General features: G+C 38.9%; 1 long non-coding RNA gene across 1 annotated transcript; it reads right to left on the bottom strand.

The window, feature by feature from the left end:
- Nucleotides 1-6,210: 6,210 nt before the first annotated feature.
- Nucleotides 6,211-15,918, bottom strand: LOC145653068 (uncharacterized). The gene is made up of 4 exons (XR_014119378.1): nucleotides 15,622-15,918; nucleotides 14,131-14,970; nucleotides 13,309-13,396; nucleotides 6,211-8,454 (listed from the first exon to the last, which is right to left on the bottom strand). It is a non-coding gene; the product is annotated as an uncharacterized LOC145653068 (long non-coding RNA).
- Nucleotides 15,919-22,171: the final 6,253 nt, after the last annotated feature.

The following is a 22,171-nucleotide window of genomic DNA, read 5'->3' as shown; positions in this document are numbered from 1 at the left end:
TTGTGGATGTGACATCAATTATTCAAAAGATCATTGGGCATAGTACAGCACAGAAAGGGCAAGACTGTGCTGATAGTTACCAACACAAACAGTTTAATCAATTATGCAATAAATAACATTACTGACATTACTGACTGAAGGTGAAGTCATGGATTTTATATGGAAATAATACCTTCAGTTACTCATTAATATGTATGAGTTAATTATTTCTGCAAGTCATGCAACCTGATTTGGGAACTACTTCGGTTATCTTACCATTCTGACCTCTGATTAAGGAAAGCACTACAAAACTCAGTTCTAAGCAGAACCTCAAATATCTTATCTTTGCAATGCATGCAGGGATATGCTTTGTCCTATACATAAATCACATAACACAAGCACATAAAAACAGTACATTTTAACATAATAAACAGTCCTTTTTAATGTATAGGGCCTTTCCGTTCAGGCTCAGCATTCATGCATCATCTTGCCCCACTGAACTGCTCCCCATTCATAGAGGCTGACAGTCTTATTTGTCTGTTAATGTGCACATCTTTTATTTTTCCTCTGCTCATAAAGTTGATCATATTTAACGTGGGGCAGGCATTAACTGTCTCCGAATACATTCATTCTCTGCTGCTCAGCATTGTGTCCTCCACATTGCAAACTTATGCTGATGGGCCAGGCCAAAGTTTAGCAGTGGTTTTCATGAGGTATCTTAAAGTCTAGATTTAAATGAAGAGACGTCACAAAGTACAAGGACTGTAGATTATGTTTAACTACATCTACATTACAGCTATTACTGCTCAGTTCTTGTTTTTCTGTTCTCAGTTCTTGCACATGCACTTTCAGAAAAATGACCATGTCATGGCATGGCTCACCTTCAAGCATGAACAGCAATTGTAAGACTGTCCAAAATTTGAAATTGCATAATGAATGGCATGCAAGGGGTTGAACTTAGATGATCTTAGACCAGCTCTACTGATCCATTTCCCAAGGTTACTCATTTCATAAGAGTTCCTGGTCCTAATGTTCTCTGGTTGTTATCTGTGTCCTGGTTTATGAGTATAGTTTCGCCTTTGATTACTCTGCTTGTGGTTTTGAACTGTCTGCCCATTTTGACCTTCTCATAAAAACCCTAATGAAACCACACTACACTCACTGCTTCTAACAATGTACCTCAAAAAGCACCATATTTCAAGGTAAATTCAAAGCAGGAAAATCTATTTACATGATATATTAAATTGTACCAGCAGGACATTCTCAGGGGCCCAACAGTAACAACTTGGCGGTGGTGGGGCTTGAATTGGAAACCTTCCGGTTACTAGTCAAGTACACTGAGCTACCAGTACCCCAGGAAATCTGACATTTCTACCTCTGTGGCTAAAACATGATTCATGTCATCAGAGCAATCACTGCTGGTGCAGGTGTTTGGTGATGACACACAGGATCCCAAGGATACAGAACCTTCACAATTATTTCTGCAGCATTCACTTTGTCCAGTGATGATTTCACACAGTTCTATCAACTTACATGTAAAATAAGTGCAGCTGTGACTTAAATCTGTGTAAAGTAGGTTTAATATAGTAAAAAACTAAAACAACAGTAGTACAGGAAACATTTCTGAAAAGTACTTCTCAAAATATGAACATATTTACACACACTCTTGAGCCATAATCAATGACAAAAAATAGTAATAAGAAATACAGTGCCAGTATTACTGGCAAAAGAACAAGCACTAATGAGAAATATATTGGATGATGTCATTTTTAAACAAGTACTAACAGTCTTTGTATGTTTGCATCATGACCTTCCACTACTATGGAATATAAAACCAGACTAAAATGAAAAACTTGAGAAAACTTTAGGCTGCTATGAAAAAAACCAGAGATTCTACTTTTATAAGATGATATTAACAGTTAATAGGCCATGAAGTAAAAATGAATTTCCTGAAACAATCTAAAGTCATTTGAAGTCACATATAAAATTCTGGCTCCTGCTTTATGACTGTAAATCTGTTTACATTGACAATCTATTAATCTTTTTTGTATAATCTAGGGTTAGTATTAATATTTGCAGAATTCAGAAAAAAAATTTTTTTTAGAGAAACATATAGCAAAATTGATGTAAAAGTGTATATGCTAAGTCTGATCATAGTGAAAATGCATATGGTACCTGTCGGCTGGCAAAGGTAAGCAAGAGTCTTTCCCTAAGAGGATGAAAACAGAAAAAGTTGCACCAATGAAAAAAGGTGCTATAATCCTATACGTGTGCATAGACACACATGTACATCACACACACATGTACATCACACACATACACACACACACACACACACACACACACACACACAATTTATTCAGAAGACGTACAGTTGTATGTCTTCTTGGATACATCTCTACATGTTTTGCACAACTGGATTTGGGCATTTGGGCAGTTTATCCCATTCTTCACGGATGACCCACTCACACTCCATTTGATGGTAAGCATCTGTGAACAGCCATCTTTTGGTCTCTCCACAGGTGTTTGATGGGATTTAAATCTGGACTTTGGCTGAGCCACCCAAGGACATTCAGATCCTTGGCCCCAGCCAATCCACTGTCATTTTGACTGTAGGCTTCACATCCCTGTCATGCTGAACAGTGAACTGTTGCCCCATTCTGAGTTTGTGTGCACTCTGGAGAAGGTTTTCAACAAGGATGTTGTATTTGGCTGCATTCCTCCATCCCTCAATTGTTACCAGTCTTCCTGTCCCTGCTGCTGAGAAGCCTCCCCCTGACCGGCATAACGATGCCACTGTGCTTAACTATAGGGATGGTAGTAGCCAGGTGATGTGTGGTGCCTGTTGATCACCAGAAACACAGCTTGGTGTTCTGTTCAAAGAATTCAGTATTTGTCTCACTGGACCAGAGAAACGTTTTCCACATGTTGCCAAGGCCTTTACATGCAAACTGCAAATGCCTTCCATCTTGCCACTTTGCCATAAAGGCATAATTTATGGAGTGTTGCAAAGATGGTTGTCTATCCAATAGGATCTCTCATCTCTGCATGGACTTTCGGAGTTCTTTTTGAGTGATCGTTACATTCTTTCTTACCTCCCTAACCAGTCTCTAAGTCCTTGTCTGGCTGCCGGTAGGAAGATGTAAGATTGTGCTAAGCCTCTTCCTTCTCAAAATTATTGAGGCCACTGTGGTCCTGGGAGCAGTTAATGCTTTAGATTGTTTTATATATTTACCCTCATCTGTACCTTTGCCACAATTTGATCACAGAGACCCACACTCAGTTCTTCATAGACTTCGTGGCTTGGTTTTTGTCCTGACAAAAACCCAGACCCAGATGTGTGCCATTCCAAACTATGTCCAATCACAAGAGGTGGAGTTCTAGATACATGTCAAAGGTAATTAAAGCAAACAGGATGCACCTGACTACAATCTGGAGTGCTGCAAAATTTTTAATTAATTTTTAAAACTCCAGTTTTCACTCCATCATTATAGGCCATTAAGTGTGGACTGATCTGTAAAAACTGATCTTTAAAAATAAAATTCACAACACAATAAAGTGCATCAATTCTAATCCAATAAGATGGAATACAAAACCCAAAAAAATAGAAAGATATTCTAAAAATTATATGCTATATTTGTGTGTGTGTGTGTGTGTGTGTGTGTATATATATATATATATATATATATATATATATATATATATATATACATATATATACGCAAAACGTGTCTGTATATATATGTGTGTGTATGTGTGTGTGTGTGTATATATATATATACACACACACACACACACACACACACACGCACAAAACATGTGAGCACAAACACACACACACAGTTGTACGCTACACTTTAATTTCAGTAAAGTGGCTGTTAAGTGATTCTTGTAGCTCTCTTACTGTGTCGTTCTTGCATCTCCCCCCATTTGGCCTTGTGAAGGCCCTTGGCTAATGCTAATCTTTGAGAAGAAGCATTCTGAAGGAGAAACGATCAGCCAGCTTAACTAATGACCCACAGTACAGAACTAAACTTCCAGGAGCTCATGGACCAGGGGCTTGCCTAAACTGTTGGGTTACGAAATCATATTCCTTAGAGATTTTGGCTGTCGAATCCCTTGGTTATGTCTGCTCAGTTAAACACAGTAATGCCACAACCAACCCCTGCTCCTTGAGAACCTGCTACATGACAGTTCATTACAACACACTGCATAAGCTCATACATGACCTGAGTATAGCTATAGGTTATACAGTAATACAGTTATGGCCCCTGTCATAGCTGCTCCCAGCAGAACTAGCAGTCCCTGACATCCACACACTGCTCTGTGCTCCACAGGCAATAAGCCAGCATCCCCCGTAATGACTAGATGAGGTCAGCAGGATATGAGTTTAAATGAGCCACTGAAACATAAGACCTATATTATATTATAGAGGACTGGTGAGGATTGTCATTTATGGTGACCTTTACGATGTAGGCAGTCCTAATAAATCCCATGTATGTCTCCTTTAAAAAATCACTACTAAAAATTTGAAAAGCATCCTCCAGTCAAACCAGGTGGGACATGCAATACTAACAAAATATGTGCTGGATTGTCAGAGAATATCAGTGACCAAAGTATTGGGCATAATATTTCCACTGTGAATGCAGTAAAGTGGCACCTTGAAGACGGGAGTTCCCTCACATTGACGATGTATATGACAGCCTCACAGCCTCACATATGCCAGCCAAATGCCACATTAATAAGCCCCCCCCCCCCCAAAAGTCTGATATGAAGTCAGATAAATCTGAGCTGTGCCAAATGAAGCTGTGCCTAACTGTTGCTAGGAAGGTCCTCACAAAGTATTAATAGCAATGGAAGTGGGGAATCCACATAATCTACACAGTAAGGTCCATATTTCTCCCAACATTTTGAAACACCCCCCAATGCCACATGCACAGCTCAAACAGATACAGCTTCACACAGAGCAGCGGAGGCGTGTGTTCTTCCCCCCTGCCAGCGTAATCTTACATTTGACATCACAGAGGGAAAGACTTCTTAATGCTAGGTCTTGGCAATGACCAAAATGGTTTAAAACAAGAAGGTAATTTGAAAAAAAGGCAGGACCAAACAAATATTCAGGAGTCATTGCACCCCTCAGTGCTTCCAGAGAGAAGCAAGCATTACTACTTATGCCATTCGGAATTGGTGCCTCTAAGGTCATCAGGTTTGCATTAGTTGTGTCAAGCACATCCACCCCCAATGGGATCAAAAATTTAGCAGCTTGCGACTGGGCTGACAACCTACTGATGGTTCGGCAGCTCAAACGGGGAAAGCTGCCTTTGATCAGGACCATCATGCCACCCCCCTCCATCCCTGTTTCAATCATGAACTGCTGTGGGGCCTTCTCTGACTCTCGACAGAGATTGGAGCAGGCTGGCCTTTACCCTGTTGGCTGATACATCCATGCTTACAGATCAGGGGTGGATCTAGGGAGGGCAGGGCTCTGAGGCCTCAAGTCCAGTGTAATGAACATCAAGGTAAATGTTCACCAGCCAGTGAATAAGATGCAACTATCTTGTGAATACACTCCCTGGCTACTTTATATCATACAATTTACAGAAGGTAGGTGCTTCATATTTCCAGCATTTAGCAGATGCTTTTATACAGAGCAGATTACATATTTAGCAATATGACAGTATCTGTGCTCCCTGGGGCTTGACCACATGTCCTCAGTGTCAATACCACCCCATACTATACTGATTTACCAGGTGAACTACAGAAGCTATTTTAGAGAGGGTTGCTGGTGAATGCATACCTGCTTAAGCAGTACCTACAAAGCAATACCTGCAAAGTAACATTGTATGATGCAATGAAGACGATCTGTGGCTCATATGCTTCTTAAATAGGCTCAAAATCTGTCTGATTGGCTAATTCGCTACGTCTTTAATTAGATAATTCATTTTAGCCTTACTGGTAACATAGCTTGAGAACATATACTGCCGTTGCGTCCACAGATATTTTGGTTGCCAAGAGATATAGTCATGTGACACCTCCTACACACATTTTCTCTTTATTTGTGATTGCATAATCATATTGCTTAATTTATATTACTTAATATTCTGTTGTAACAGGTCAACATGCATGAGTTTAAAGAAGCACACAGAAAACAGGCATATTTTGTGAACCAAACAAGGCAGAGAATATTAGAACATATTAAGTGAACATATTAATTACCATATAAGTAAAAAATGAAGGGATAATATATGCAGGAGGTATGGCACAAAGCCTAAGATCAGTTTTCAGATCACATACACTTTGTGCAATTAATTTAATTGCTTTGAGGTAATGCAAATATTTGCCTTTGACAATTAAAAAATAAAAATATGAACCAAAAATGGAAATACAGTTTCAAGCCAAATTTTAATAAAATGCAATATTATGAACCTGAATTATAACACACACATTTAGCAAGCTGAAGATCACTCACAAGGGTGGTTATTTGCATCCAAGGGACATTGTGTGAGCAGGGTCTTTTGCATCAATGATAAACTGATTATATAATATAATAATTTATATTTAAAATCACCTCTTTCTCTTAATGTATGTAACAGCCTAAGGCTTTCTGACATACCTCCTGCATATATTACCCTTTCATTTTGTACTTATATGGTAATTAATATGTTCACCTAATATGTTCTAACATTGTCTTGTTTGGTTCACAAAATATGCCTGTTTCCTATGTGCTTCTTAAACTCATGCCTGTTGACCTGTTACAACAGAATATTAAGTAATATAAACAGAAATATAACAGCCTTGACATAATATCAGTTTGTTTGTAAAACCCATAAGTCAAATGTGTACCAAAACCATAAAGACTTATATAAAGACCAGTATTTCATGGACAACACAAACATTGTACTTACACTTGACATGTCACAGAAAAAAAACAAGCTATCATAACATTGTTATCCAGTTGCCAAATTATATACTGCAACTAAAGCTGCTGTTGGTATGAATGAAGTGCATGCCGCAAAGAGGACTTTACTCGAACCACCTGTGCCTGAGGCTTTGGGTGTCATAATTTGAGAATCTGAAGATGGGAGAATGAAGCGGAGTCATAAATATTGTATGCCTGCCACTAATCAGTAGAGGGCACTCAGACTGCACGGCACTGTCCCGGAAGGAACATGGGCAGAGGCAGCAGAGCTGCACTAACCTCGCCAACATTATAAATATTTCACAGCAAGGATTTGATATGTATATGTGAGGCAGGAGAGGTAGGGCAGAGCACACTAGGTGCCAATAGTGGAAATAGCCCCGGCAGCTAATTAGGTATGGTGTCCAATTTTTGATGAGACAATATGAGGTGAAAATGTGCATTAAAGAAATTATGACAAGAAGTGCTGCTTTTTTAATGTCAAAGCAGCCAAAGAGATGATAATATCACTACACCCAGGTCTGATAGTCTTTCTGCAGAATCTCCTCATCAAATGCACTTGAAAGTCACACCTGTGATGTACATGACAGCTCAGTGTGGGATTGTTATTAATTTGGTGGTCAAAGAGCTTTTTTATGGCCAGAGACTTAATCATGTGAGACAGAGATGACATTGGGAAGCCTGTTGTTTTCTTGGCATGTTTATAGCTGCTGATGCATGGACATCTTAGCTGACTTTCAGGGGCTAGTATGAAGCAAAGGATCTGAGGCGTACCACATTTACGTTTTAAACATTTGGCATATGCTGTTATCCAGAGTAACTTAAACATGTGTGCTCCCTGAGAATCAGACCCATGACCTTGGCATTACCTTGCACTAGCACCTCTAAGCACTGAGCTACAGCCTTCTAAGCATTCTCTAACCTCTAAGCTCTGCATGCCTGGCTACTTTAACAAATAGACTCCAGAAAAAGTACAAGTATCAAAAATGGGGAGCTGTCATGTCTTTAAAATAAAGAAGTAAAATTGATGAGCACAGCAAATGTGTCCATATCCAAGTCCTGAACCCTACTCACCCACTCAGCCCATCGTAAACACTTAGTCACAGCCATTAACATCACTCTTAAGACAGGAGATATTATTCTAGGAGTTTTTTATGATATGGTATTCAAAATACCCATGATGGGCTATAATGGTAAATGGGGAAACATAGGGCTGACTTAAATCACTTGAAACTCAAATATCACCAACTCAGAGTCTAAGCATCTGAGAATTTGAACTCTCTAACCTCACCCATTTGATCACATGCAGATAGGGTGGGTCTAATGCTCATACTAGACCTGAGCTGGGGTTGCACTCATTCACCCTTGGCTTTAACCACCTGAACAGAGTCCAATCCATAGCCTGCATAGGGTGTGATGGAGGTGTGAAAGAGCCACCCACAGCTGCATGGCTCTGTGCCAAGATGCCGTAACGTGGGACGCCATGGCTCCGTCTTCTCAGATCCAAGGAGGTAGGCGGCACAGAGCGTGATTGGCTCCCAACGGTGGTAGAGCCCCTGGAGAGGAGCCAAACGGAGCAGTACAAGGGAGGGAATTTAATGGAGATGGAAGAAGGTTAAAAAGATCAAAATCAACACATCATATCATGGACTATCAAACAATATGTTGAAGTAGTACTTTCAAACAGATGGCCGAATGAAGGTAACATGAGAAAAATGCTCATGAATGAAATGATAATGATGAAAATAATAAGAATAAGAAATTGCAGATGTGTTGTATCTTTTCATTAATCAATCATTCTTTTCATTAATTAATAATTACTAATTACAAACATATTTATTATATTATTTATATGCATATTTATTTATAGTACTATATTAATATTTATTATGTTCAACACCAAATATTTCCCTTGGACAGCTAGTACAAAGAATAAAAGTCAAGTTCCTTGTGTTAGGAGTGTTGACATGTAACATGACATGAGTTTGGTCTGGTGGTCAGAGCTCCTGTCAGACCTGGGTTGGGTTCAAGCCCCAGGTAAGGTGGCAGCATTCAGCCTTTGTTGCACATGTCATCAGTGCTGTGATGGTGGCAAGGCTGTTGGGAGTGTTCCACTGCTTGATGAACCCACCCCTGCTGTGAGGAGATGGTGAAGCCCAGTGTGAGGACCCCTGCTGGGGGGCATGGGTGTGGCCCTGATGGAAAGGGCAGGGACATATGGAAACCATCATGTTCAGCGGCACTCCCTGGGGGTGAAGGCATTGTGATGGAGACTCTCACTGTCCGAAGGAGAGGATGCTGTGACGTAGAGTGTCACTTAGGAAGGTAAAATGGTAGGGTGGCTGCCTTCAACCATTGTTATACTTTCAAATAATGCTGATTCAGATTCTTAAACAGGAACCACACTGGCAGTGTATTACAGTTTGACTTGTGCTGAAATCATACAGCTTTACTCAACAACCGCAATCATACTTTAATCTGCAGAAAACGGCCAGGATGAAGTATCCATTTCATGTGGACTATATAAAAATATTTAACTGAATTACATGGCAGACAAGGTTACATATTAGATAAGCCTGTAAAGGAAAGCATTTAGAGTGTCACCATATATTTCAAACACTTATTAATTGAATCATTATTACTGCTTAAAAGCGGTAGGGGCTGTTTAGAACCCAGTTTGGGTACAAGTCCTCCCCCAGTACTGTGCAGACTGCTTCTGGTTTTCTTCACAGACACAGCTTGCGCTCTCAAATATTATATGGAAATACATTTCAATGCCAAAACTTGGACGAGCAACCTTAACTCATCAGAGCAGCTGATACCCTACAACCTCCTCCTCTTTAGCATCTGTACCAAGGACCTTTTGTTTCAATAGACTTTTTTTTTAACCCAAGAAATGTGTAGGGGAGAGTTCCTGGCCTTTAGTAAAATCATCTGACTGCACTAAATGCAAACACTGCTTTGCATTCAATTAATTTTGTGCTTTGCCGTTCCCAGAATAAAAATACCCTAATCCCCTCGCTCATGCTTTAAACTATCCAGCTGCGGCTGCGATCAATTATGATAAATGTCCCAATTAATTAGGAATTTCACAGATCCTGTGCTGTTTTCACATTTATAAAATAACACAGGCAGAAACTTGTTCAAACTTGCTGATGTTCTAACACTAACTATTTCCTTATTTTTCAAGATCAACATCTTGTTTGAGAACTACCACTACACCACAGCATTTCAGTGGGAATGAAGTCAGGAAGGAACCACTCTGAAATAACATACAGAATTCCTTCTTGAGCCTCATGTCTTGGGCTTTTGCCATGCTACTTGAGAAAACCTCTTTTAAGATCGTTTTTGAGATCACAGACAGACACCCTGACAATCTGTGTAATTATTTAATAAGGTTTGGAATTCCTTCTCTGAATCATACCCTGAAACAGCCCAAGTAAGCCATTAGTATTTCCTCCATCACGCTTTGAAGATGGCATGAGGTTTAGACACTGAGTGGTATTCAGTGTTTAAAATGCAGTATGCACAAATATAATGCTGTGTATAATTATACATTTTTGTTTCTCGTTTACCTACAGAACATCCAGTAGCTCCAGTTCTGATCATCCAGATAGAACATCTTAGATGGCCATGAGTAAACTTGTAATAGACAAGAATGGTTTCTGGAGAGCAGTGGTTTCCTCTGTGGTATTGTTCTACTGAAAATCACTGTTGTTCAGGACATTTCTTATGGTAGGCTCACACACATAGATGTTATGAAATTAGTATGGCATAACTGCAGATCCTTTACTGTCACCCTGTGGATCTTTTGAAGTTTATACGTGCACTGAGTTTTATGAGACACCTAGTTTTAGGCAGAGTAGACAGTATGATGTATTTCTTTTATTTGAAAACTATCTGCCTATCTTTAGAAATCCTTTTGCAACCCCTTCCAGTCTTATGAGCTCCAACAACCTTTCTTTTAGAGTCTTTTAAAAATCAGGATACATTGCACTTTATTGCATATATTGCTACAGAATCCTGCTACGCCAGATTCTGTACGCCAGAAAAATATATGTTTTATATGGCAGTGCAGGTGAAATCAACACCTAAATTGATTGGACCACATACTCTACAATTACCCTCTTTAAAAATGTTATTTTTTCCCATTGGTTCAAAAATGTTATCCACTTTTGTTAAATACACTGTATTTGTTAAATATGCTCGAGGAAGACCAGATTACATTTTACAAGCCATTCATGCAAAAATACAGTTATTTCAAAAGGGTTCACAAACGTCTTGGAAAATGATTAATTTTGAATGGTGGGTGGATTTACATGCTGTACATTGCCAGTATAAGAAATGTTTTGCATTATATGAAGTTATACCGAGTAAGTAGGAGAATACTTAAGACTATGACTGGCATTTTTCTGATGTCAGGAAAACAGGTAAGGTGTTGTTGAATATGATAAATGCAATGAAAGCTGGTAAATATAGATATAGCACCAAAAATACACAAATAAAACATTTAAAAAAACGTTTTTGAGCTTGTTTGAGCCACATCTGTTTATGCAATCATATATTAAAAGGTCAAATAAAAGGTCAAATGCTGAAACAAAAATACACCCATTTTCATCTCTGAAGCTTTAGAATATTATTTTGAGTAAATGTACTATGTTGTTATGTTGTGGTATAAATTTGCAAATAAATGTACTATAAAGGTTCAGTTTCAACCAATGAGGTATTAAAATCATGATAAGTACTGTATATGGCATTTCAGGAAAGATTTTAATTATTGCAATATCAGTTTAAACCCATATTGTTCAGTCTTTGCACATAGTGGAGATAGACTGAGTTTCTTGCTCTGTACTGCTCTAAAAATGATTCCGATCAGACAGTGCGTGTCTCATATTACAAGCCGCTGCTTTCACACGTTTTCCTATACTTCACTAAAAGTCTTGGTTAGAAAGTTGTGTGTGAATAACCTTAAAGTAACTCTCGGGACCACCTAATTGTTCGATACATTCTAAAACTCTGACTACATCTTTAGATGCCTTAATTAGTATGTTTTACAGTGGAATTACAAGAATTAGTCAGTGTCAGCCTACTTAACCTATTACATTTATATGTGCCAATAAAACAGGTCTACCATAAAAACCAACTCCAGTCAATTCCGGGATAATTAATGAACATTCTGGAGTCTGTTTAAACAAGTTAGCACATCCAATATAAGGGCATATAAAAAGAAGAAATTGATACTGGAATTATCCGAACTGGGGCTCTGAAAAAGCCCATGGAAGCATACACCTTCCTGACTTTCTGACCCTTTCGGGACTTTACTGTTCACCTGTCTTTGAACACTCCTTTGCGTTCAGTGCCAGCTTGGAGGCACCCGAATGCAGCCACATAAAGTGTGCTCAGGAGCAGTGGGAATAATAAAGTCATAACTCTTTTTTGTTGTTGTTAGGCCTTGTTAATTCAGAAGTCAATTTAAGGGCAAAGAGCTTTGTTTAAAACAGCAACAATATACCTGCTGCACTTTTCTTCCAATTACTTTCAATTCAGTTAATCCTTGATCATGCCTTATGCAATAGGATATAAATATGTATTAATAACTTTGCTGCACTAAGTGTAGGATTTGCTGATTTGGATGGGTTCCAGGCTTACTAGTTAGTAGGTATGTGCTCACCCCAGCCAACATCTATTGTCATGTATAAATGAGCAGGGAATTGCCTTAGATATAAACTTTGTGCAACAGTGATGTGACCCGGGGTGGGTTGGGCTGGGGGGGGGGGGGGGGGTGGAGGTTGGAGGATGGGGTTTGAACTTTATGACTGGAACCTGTTCATATATAGAGATTGATGTTGCACATTATTAGTTTGATAGGGCTATAAACACTAAAAGCAGTTTATGAAAGAGATGCCCTCAGTGCGCTCAGAACTGCTCTTGGACAAGGACAGTTGACCAAATACTATAAGTGCATGTCATTGTAAGCATGCAGGCAGATGGCCAGCTCGAAAAAATGCAATATTAGAAATTTTACATCCACAAATGCTTAACAACACAGTGCTGAAAGAAAACAAACTGATCAAAGTTCATGCCTTCTGATTTAGACAACTGCCCACTGTGAGATCTAATAATAAAATGGTCTTTGTACAGGTACTAAACAACATATGTGCCAATGTAAAAAAATAGCTTCCTAATACAATAGTGTCATATATTTACATTATTGCAGTATACAATATACGTTGTTTAGGTTTTGGAACATAAGGGCAACACTGCCGTATACGCCAGTATACACAAATGGGCCCACAGCTCTAACTAAACAGTGCATTCACAGAGTTTACACAAGCTAGTTGCTGCAGCAGAAGCATCTCTTCCATTAGAGGTGTTTCACTAGGGCTGGAGAGTAAGTGGGAAGAACTTACTGCTTAGGGGGATGAAAGGAAGGCAGTAGTCCAGGATGTGAGTCTTAAACAGCAGAACATTTGGGTCCTCTTCCCTTGTTAGACCTTGCTGAAGAAATAACAATACCTATAGCATTTAAAAATAACTGCTACAACAAACATACCTTTTCCTTCACGACATAAAAACATGAAGGAATAAGAAAATAAACTTTCTAGCCAAGAGGAAAATATACTTATTACCCTTATTTGCAAGTTAATGAAATTATCGTGTCTCAGCATGGGGAGATAAGAGCATCTGATTAGTAAAGTGGCGTACTATAGCGTTCCAGGAAAGCAATTTCAGTGTTTAAGTAATCTGTACAATCAAGAAGGCGAAGAATTAGCTTCTAATGTCTCTGCGATTGGAGCAAACAATTTCAAGCCAAATACTAACAATGAAAGAGGAGGAAAGGTTTTTAGAAAGCTCCTAAAGTAAATGATAAATTAGCTTTACATTTCAGTACTTTGTTTTGTTAGCAAAGCCTCATATAATCAAGTCTAACAACGGGACAAAAATGATACCAGCATTTGTTTTCTTTGACAATCCACAATTAGCAGAGGACCTGGGGTGTGGGAAAAAAACAACTGACACTGTGACATGAAAGCCTCATGAGGAAGACTGGGTCCCTGAAGACACTTGCTGGTCATAAGATGCAAGACATAAATCACATGCAATAACCATCTCTAGACAAAAAGCTTCACTGTTTGTATGAAAGAGAGGCTTATGGTTTGTATCAGTCAGCCACTATGCTGTGTTTCCCATTTCCCTGAAGAGATGCAACGCATAAGCATGTATATACTCACCTTGGACACATGGGACTGCACGATGAGTGGTGATTTTTCTAAGTCACTCAAAAGTAGGCGTGCTGAGGATAGTGCTCTTTTCATCTTGCTTTTCTTATTCTTTTACTTGATTACTGATAGAAGGCTCAAACAAGACAACATAATATGGTGAATTTGTGGGCTTGAATAGTAATTTGGTCATGGGTCCTCACATCACTGACAGGCTGTTACTTCTTTCTTTGATGTGGGGTCTCTTGTGGTGAAACAAATGCACAGTACGAGAGGCTATATCATTAAAACAATTTTGCAGAAGTATACAAATGTCAGTTATACAACTAAATTATTCTACAGCACAATTTATTGCCACCATAGCCAAAGTAAATGAAAGCATATGGTACAGGGCTTTCTGGCAGTTCTGTATTGAATGGACTGGGAGGCTGAGTTTCAATCTGAATCCCTAGAGCAGTCAGTCCAATCTCAGCCTGAGCATCAAGCTCACACAACCCACCTCCCCGAATGAAAGCCCAATAATAGTCTCACAGCTGATAAATCCTTTCTGAATAAACTCCTTTAAGGCCTGTTAAGGGACCAAGCTGGAGTCTTCTTAGAAGAGTGAGGCGGAATAAAGAAATGTCTTTTCTGATTGTGATATCCAGTTAAGGCATGGGCTTCAAACATAAGCTTCCCAGATTTGATATTAAATCCATCTATGTTTTGAAACAGTAAGCTGATTTCAGTAACTTCAGTCCAGTGACTTCCGCTTCTCAAAAGTCTGCATTGCCTGCAACCATTAATCATATCTTCACCTCACACTTTATGCACCACCTGGGTTCTGGCAGACTGTGCCATTTACTGCTGGATCTGTACCAAGACAACAGAGATGAAACTGTGTTGTGCAAGTGGCAAAGCGCTTTTGTCCATTATATGAAAAATATGAAAGGGTCCAGGGTGAACACTTGTGCAAAAATAAACAGCTTGAGATAGGAACATATCACTGAGGTAAAGCTGTATGTTGTAGAAATAGCTTAAGCAAATCATGGGATGGGAAGTGGTGATGGTGGGGGAGGGAGTGTTGTTAAGAAAACTTCCTATTAACACACACACAACCCTTAGCTGTCAAGACGTTTCTGAACAAATGATGAACTAAACCCTAATTTCTGATTTTTCTAATTGCATGTTTGAAGTCCATGAATTATGTCTTGAGGAAGTAGCAAATTCCTTAAGTTCCATAGCGAGTTTCATAGCAAGACTTGGCATCATAGCATCTATTAATCCATGTATGTTGAGCATTAAGACTCAGATTAAATAAAAATCTATTGTAAATTGCTTGTGTTATCTCAAAATGAGTTCCATACAGCCATTTCTAAAATGAATTTTAAGGCTATGTCCAATCATGCAAAACTGCCCCTGAGAAGCCTAAGTGAGTTCTAATTCTCTCTTAATAAAAACAATTAAAAGCAATGCCTACCATGAATGCTTTACTTTAAAGTGTCAAGGAATTGTATCGCTCACCACTGTAGATGTGTTAAGAGCATACGATCTTAGCATCTGGAAAGCTGAAGTCAGTGGACCTCTGCATGATGAGCATGGCACTGTTGCAACTACAGTTCGAAACTCCTTCTTTCACTGAGTCAACAGCCCTGAACTTGGCACAGACAGCTACCTACTCCTCTCAGTGTTATTGATTTTTTTTGCCAGGCAGCTTAGGCTGAGAGATGTTCTCTGGGTAAAAATAGTTTTTATGGTACACTTGATTTAGAACTCATTGGCTGTACGTGCCTCAGCTAGCTTCTGCCCACCCAAACTCAATCCTTGGCCCAGCTTTGAGTTGATCATTTGCCACATTGCAATATGGGGAAAAAAAAGGAAAGACAAGGTTTTACATTCTGATATGCCTTGGTTTTAAGTTCTGTGAGCTAAAAACATGTGCAAAGACATCAAATTGTTTTATGTTGTCTCTAAAATTGCCCACCAAAAGCCAAAAAAAAAAAAGGCCTCTTAATTGAGCTTTAAAAATATCACCTGGTGCTAAAAATGTTAAGCAGGCACCAATCATATCTAATAGAGCTAAGAGATTTTTCTGCAAGGTTGCACAATCAAACAGTACCCAAAGACATTTGCCAAGTACCAAGTTTCATTTAAACCATCATGAAAATAAATCAAGTAGATGAGAGTTGACATCTATGACGTTCAACTTTCTGACTACCTTGCTGAATCCTCAGGAAAAAACCTCTACTGCACATTTCATGTCATAAACCCACTGCCATCTGACAGGCAGAACTCAGAATGTCCCAAGCACCACACACCAAGCAGAATTCCAATATGCGGAAACAGAATAGATGCAAGACACTAACAAAAGACAACCACAAGACAAAATGTGCAAGCATGCACACAGGCGTAAATATAAACATGAACACGCACACTTTTCCAAAGCACCTACATGGAGCTTTAAAAAGTATGACCCACTATCCCACCCCCATCTCCACGTGCACTCAGACACGCCCCCTCCTCCCCACCCCAAACACAAAATCCTGGGTCAAAGCGGCGCATACCCTTGATCCTGCGTTTGATGACCCCCAGTCGGCACTTGAGCGAAACAGAAAACATATCCACCTCTGGCCGTCTCCTGTTCTCCTCAGCAGCTCATAGCTGGAGGTTAAAAAAAGGAATACAGCAAGCGAGGGAGGGGGGAGAACAGCTTCAGAGTGCTCCGGAGCAAGTCACATGGCACACTCAGGAGCAGCCCGCCTCTCCATAAAAACAAACAAACAAACAAACAAACAAACAACGCCTAAGAGAAGAAACGAGGATGCACAGTCGCTCTCCCACACTAAGCTCTTTCGCATGTCAAGTCTCCAAAAGTTGCGGTGCTCTAAGACGAGGTGGCATCAGTCGGAAGGGGAGAGCAAAGAGAAAGAAAGAGAGCGAGGAGAAGGAGGAGGAGGAGGAGGAGGAGGAGGAGGAGAGAGAGAGATAGAGAATAAAGGTAGAGTACTCCTGCTTAAGGACAGCTTATCGTTTGAGGGTGCCTTGTCATTTCTTTCGATCGGTGCGGGAATGCTAATCAATATTTATAAACCTCCCTCATTTAGAGGCTGAGACAGCTGCACTCTACCTTTACTCGCTCGCTCCCTCTCTCTCTCTCTCTCTCTCTCTCTCTCTCTCTCTCTCTCTCTCTCTCTCTCCCTGCACACACTCCCACACGGAGTGCAACGTTTTAAAATCTGCAATGAAATTCAATGGAATTACATTTATACTGGAAACCCAGCTATAGGGTGACAGTATTATTAATGCCAGTGAGGACTGCTTCTCTATGGATTCCCTGTTTTAATACCTACAGTAGGAATTCATGCAAACTCATTTAATACTAAATGTATTAAAAACAGGCAATCCAGAGGTTCTTGCTGTAATTAATAACTGTGATTAATAGCTAGGTTCCAAAGAGCCATGCTGTGATTACTAGTTGCTGGATTAAAACAGTGTTTCATACAAACCCAAATATATCCTACTGAAACTTGTGCTACAGTTGTACAGATGTAAGCTGGGATCAAGTTGACCAACACCCAGGATTGCCAGGCTGGTAGAAAGCTGCAGTCTGATCCCATGCAGGTTTTAGAATTCTAATGAATGAGTAGGATTTTGATGGATTTCATAGATCTTAAATCAGAATAGCTGTGCCTTTTAAACCTGTAGCAGCTGTGCCTCCAATCATCTGCAGCCTTCCTATACTTATATCTGTGAGATCTTACGGAGAACACAACAGGACATGGCATACAAATAAAATGATATTAGATATCTATAATATGATCTAGAAAGAAGCAAACTTTCTTTTGTGTGCCATACTTCAAGCATTTAAACCATCAAAAATGATACTGAAGCTGTCCTCACTGAATTTCAAGAACCAAACTTGGACTGTTATATCTACTCCTTTACCTGCCTACTTCATCTCATAGGGTCATGGCACCTTTTAAACACTAAGCTCTCAGAAGCAAACAGAGAGATGTCCATGGCCCATAAACTGCTGCACATGTAACTACAAGAAGCACTGCATTTCACATCCACAATGATGGCACTCCAATGCACTCACATGTTGAATGAACAGTTTAAATAATATTAATGTCATTGGTAATTTAATTAAGCAAAAATAACCAAACATGTAAAGATCAGGTTTAAGCAAAATTCAGATGTGGTATGTTAATAATGTACGCCATTTAATTAATATTAACTCAAAATTAAGCATAAATTAGATCTCAGAAATCAAAATGCAGTTATATATAATGGAATGGAAGACAATGTAAGGAATGAAATGAATGTGACTGAAAAATATTGATTTTAGGTAATCGCTGATAAAAGCATTTGTGTACATCAAAGACTTTTTTAAACAGTGCCTAATAGGCAGCTTATATGCACCTTCATATTAAAATTTCACCATGCTACTGTGGGTGCCACAATTATAATTACTATTTGATGCAATAGTGGTTTGATGTTGTACTCAGTTTAGAGGAGGGATAACGAGGGCAATGGCATGGGAAAATCAACCTAATTTCAACACTCCGGCGAGTGAGTTTAACTAAACACAGCTGCACAGTTGCTTCACGATAACCACTTCAAGCAGCAGAAGTATGCATAAAATGTGGCAGTAACACTGACGCTAATCTACACAAGAGTGTTTTTTAGTTACTGGAAAGTGCTGCAGCTTTACAGGACACAGGCCTTCTTGTGCTTGTTAAACCACATTTCATATCCATATCTCCCATGCTGTCTGTTCCTGGGGCAGCACGAAAACACATCAAACCACAAACAAAAATTTGCACTAGTTACAAGAATCGAAGGCCTGCACCACTGATCATACACACATCAAATTAACTGTTTTGGCCACAATAACTAGCTGAATCTGGGAGTTCGCAAGCTATGCATGCAATGGAGTAGTATTTCAGGTACATAATAAAGCATGATTAAGGTGTAAAAATATAAATAAACTAATCAAACATGCTCCATACGAGACATTCATGCAAGTTACAGGCATCCGTATGGCTTGGCACTGACTGTTATAGAATAATTATAACATTACAAATATTTACCATGTTCATGTTTGTTATAATCTTGCACTGCATAAAAAAGGACAGCATGAACTGAAGAGATGGAGGAGCCTGTCGCTTGCCAAGATTCATTTAATTTTACCATCTACCAATCCAATAATATACCTATGAAATGAATGTGTTAATAACTTGATAACTAAGGTCAGGTGTGTTGAGAGCAGGGGATAAACTAAAATATACTATACTGGGGTAATGGGAAGCAAGAATAACTTGATTCGGCTCATTTATTTATTTGTTTGGTTGGTTGTTTGTTCATGAACAAAACCTAGGTTACATCAAATACATGTGAGGAAACAATCACTGACAGCACCTCTCTCAACAGTATCACCACCAAGCCTTATCCTGATTCAGCAGCACCACGATTGGCCCCTAGCTATAAGCTCCTCCTATTTTCACCCCTGTGTGAAAGGTTCAGCTCTGCACAAGGGGGCACAGCAATTCTCCTTACAATCCATGATTAAGCTGCACCTGATTCACTTTGCACCATTTCACTCCTGCCGAAAGCAATTTCTAGCCAGAGCCTGAATTACACCCCTAGCAAAAAAAAAAAAAAAACCATACTAGATGAAGTCATGTACACTTCAATCCCAGTGTCAATCGATAGCCATGTTTCTCCAGTTGGTGTGAGACTGAGGGCAAACACTGACCACAGAGGTCACGTGATTAATCTGAAAAACCATGACTTGCAAGGACATTTGCAAGGTGGAAATCAATGGAAGACTTCATATGTCAATTGTTGGAAAACTAATTAATATATGAGTAGTTTTGCTTAGCTAAAAGAATGAAATCCAGTTATTAGTACAATTATTAGGAATTGCTCTAGAACTACAATTATAATTACAGTTGCTCTAGAGTGTGATACATGGGCCTCATTTCATACTGAATTCCAGATTCCTTCATGCTAGTTAGTGTACATCTAAAAAACATTAATTCCTATTTTTTTATCTACACAAGTCTACACAGAGTACAAGGAGCTGATTTTAATCACCATTTCTCATTTCTCAAGTAATGATTTCATTAAGACCTCATGCATATCCATATCAGCCATGAGCATAGGGACTGCGGTATATGTGGTAATTAATTTTTAAAAAGTATTTCACACCTAAAACAAATTAAATATTCTATTTTACTTGAAACAGGCAGTATAAGTGAATAGGCAGAATAATCTATTTTAACCAGAAGAACAACACTGACATTGCAATGATTAGCTTTCACTGATGCTTTTGTTCAGTTAATGCAATTTATTGTCTTTCTGAACCTCGTATCAACATAGTGTTCACACCTTGTGAATCCATATACAAATATTTATAAAAAAACAGGAGCTCTACAAGTAAATGTTCAAGTAAACTGGCTAACATTACAAGGGGAGTGGTTTAGAATGGAGTAGACCTGTGAAGGGGTTGTTAGAGGGAGAGGACTGGTAATTGTCCTGACTGTTCACACCTGCTCCTTGATCCTTTGCCATCTATTTCTCTGTAGTTGCACAGTGAGTTGCTAGAGACAAGAACTGTTTGGAGTGCCTGTACTGAAACCGCAAGGTGCCTGTAAACTACATGGAGTGCCTTGATTTTATGTAGCTGGTAAATTTTGAGTTACAGAAATCTGGATTCCCAAAATAACAGCAGTAAAAAATACATTATATTTTCTTATATCAAGGCGTGTCCTGGAATGTTCCAGTTGACATCTGTTACACTGCAATACTTACCACCTTTTAAGATGAAGGCCACCCTGAAACAAACTTTCTGTTGAAATATCACTGATGCTTATCGTATACATCATATTTCCATGAGCATGAGCTTTCCTTGGAAAAGAGGACTGGCAAATATATTTGGACTTCCATGGAAACATAAGCTGGTATTCTCCTTGTTTTTAACAGAATGGAATTCAGCTCTAAGATCTTGGTTTGGATTACACTTCATGCATAAGCTCAAAATGCAAGCTTGCCACCCACTCGAAACAGACATAGTTAAATCTAGGCCAGTTGGGGAATAACTGCGTACAAATCACAAATCTAGTTAATTATTCCATGCAGCATAAAAGCAGCTGATAGAAAATTAAAGATGTAGTAGTAAAAAGCCTCTTAGGACTTTTGTCTTCATTGCTCCCTCCCCTCTCTCTTTCTTTGATATGGTAAAGATACTCAGTACATATGACAAGCCCACCTGGCTGAGGTCAGTGCTCCTGGTTCCTCAGAGTGAGGAGAAGGAAAGTTCTGCATCAAACCCTGCCTCGGTGCAGGGGCTATCAGCTGTCACGGTTAATGGAGAAAGTCTGTCGGGTAATGATAGGCCCAGGTGAGCACCACAGATTCAGTCACAGGAAACACTGATATTGATCTGTGATGGGCAGAAGTGAGCCTGATTACACAGGACCAGGGGAATCGGAGAGAAAATTACAAAGTTCCTTCCTTATTTATTTGCTGGCCTTGGGCCAATTTCTGCTAGTTTTATATATATATATATATATATATATATATATATATATATATATATATATATATATATATTTATTTATTTATTAAAGCTATTACTTGAGAAAATTAGGGCAAATGTTTTCATGAATGTATTCAATACACCTATGTGACATACATAGGTATAATGAATACATTTTCTGGATTTTGCTATATAGAGGTGTTTCTCAACTCAGTCCTCCAGATCCAACACGAGTGCACATATTTGCTGTAACATAGCTCAGCTTGCCTGAATAATGACATTAACCCTCTTGACTTCAGATTTATTCTTTGCTGTTGGAATTAGGCCTAATACATATTTCTGTATATATAGTATCATATATTTTATTTGAATATACTCTATAAATTATTATATTTTAGATAGTATTACAACATGCTTTCTCATATTGCTGGCAATATTATAGGCTTCAGAGGTTTACAAACACTTAATTCCTGGTACAGGAATATAGGATATTTTTGGGCTATAGAACACTGCAGCTGCTGGCAGCACCTA

Source organism: Electrophorus electricus, chromosome 22 (genome assembly GCF_041902795.1).
Source record: "Electrophorus electricus isolate QZ-2024a chromosome 22, ASM4190279v1, whole genome shotgun sequence".
Lineage (NCBI taxonomy): Eukaryota > Metazoa > Chordata > Actinopteri > Gymnotiformes > Gymnotidae > Electrophorus > Electrophorus electricus.
Note: the sequence above shows the minus strand (reverse complement) of the source record. Positions and strands in the feature narration are given on the sequence as shown.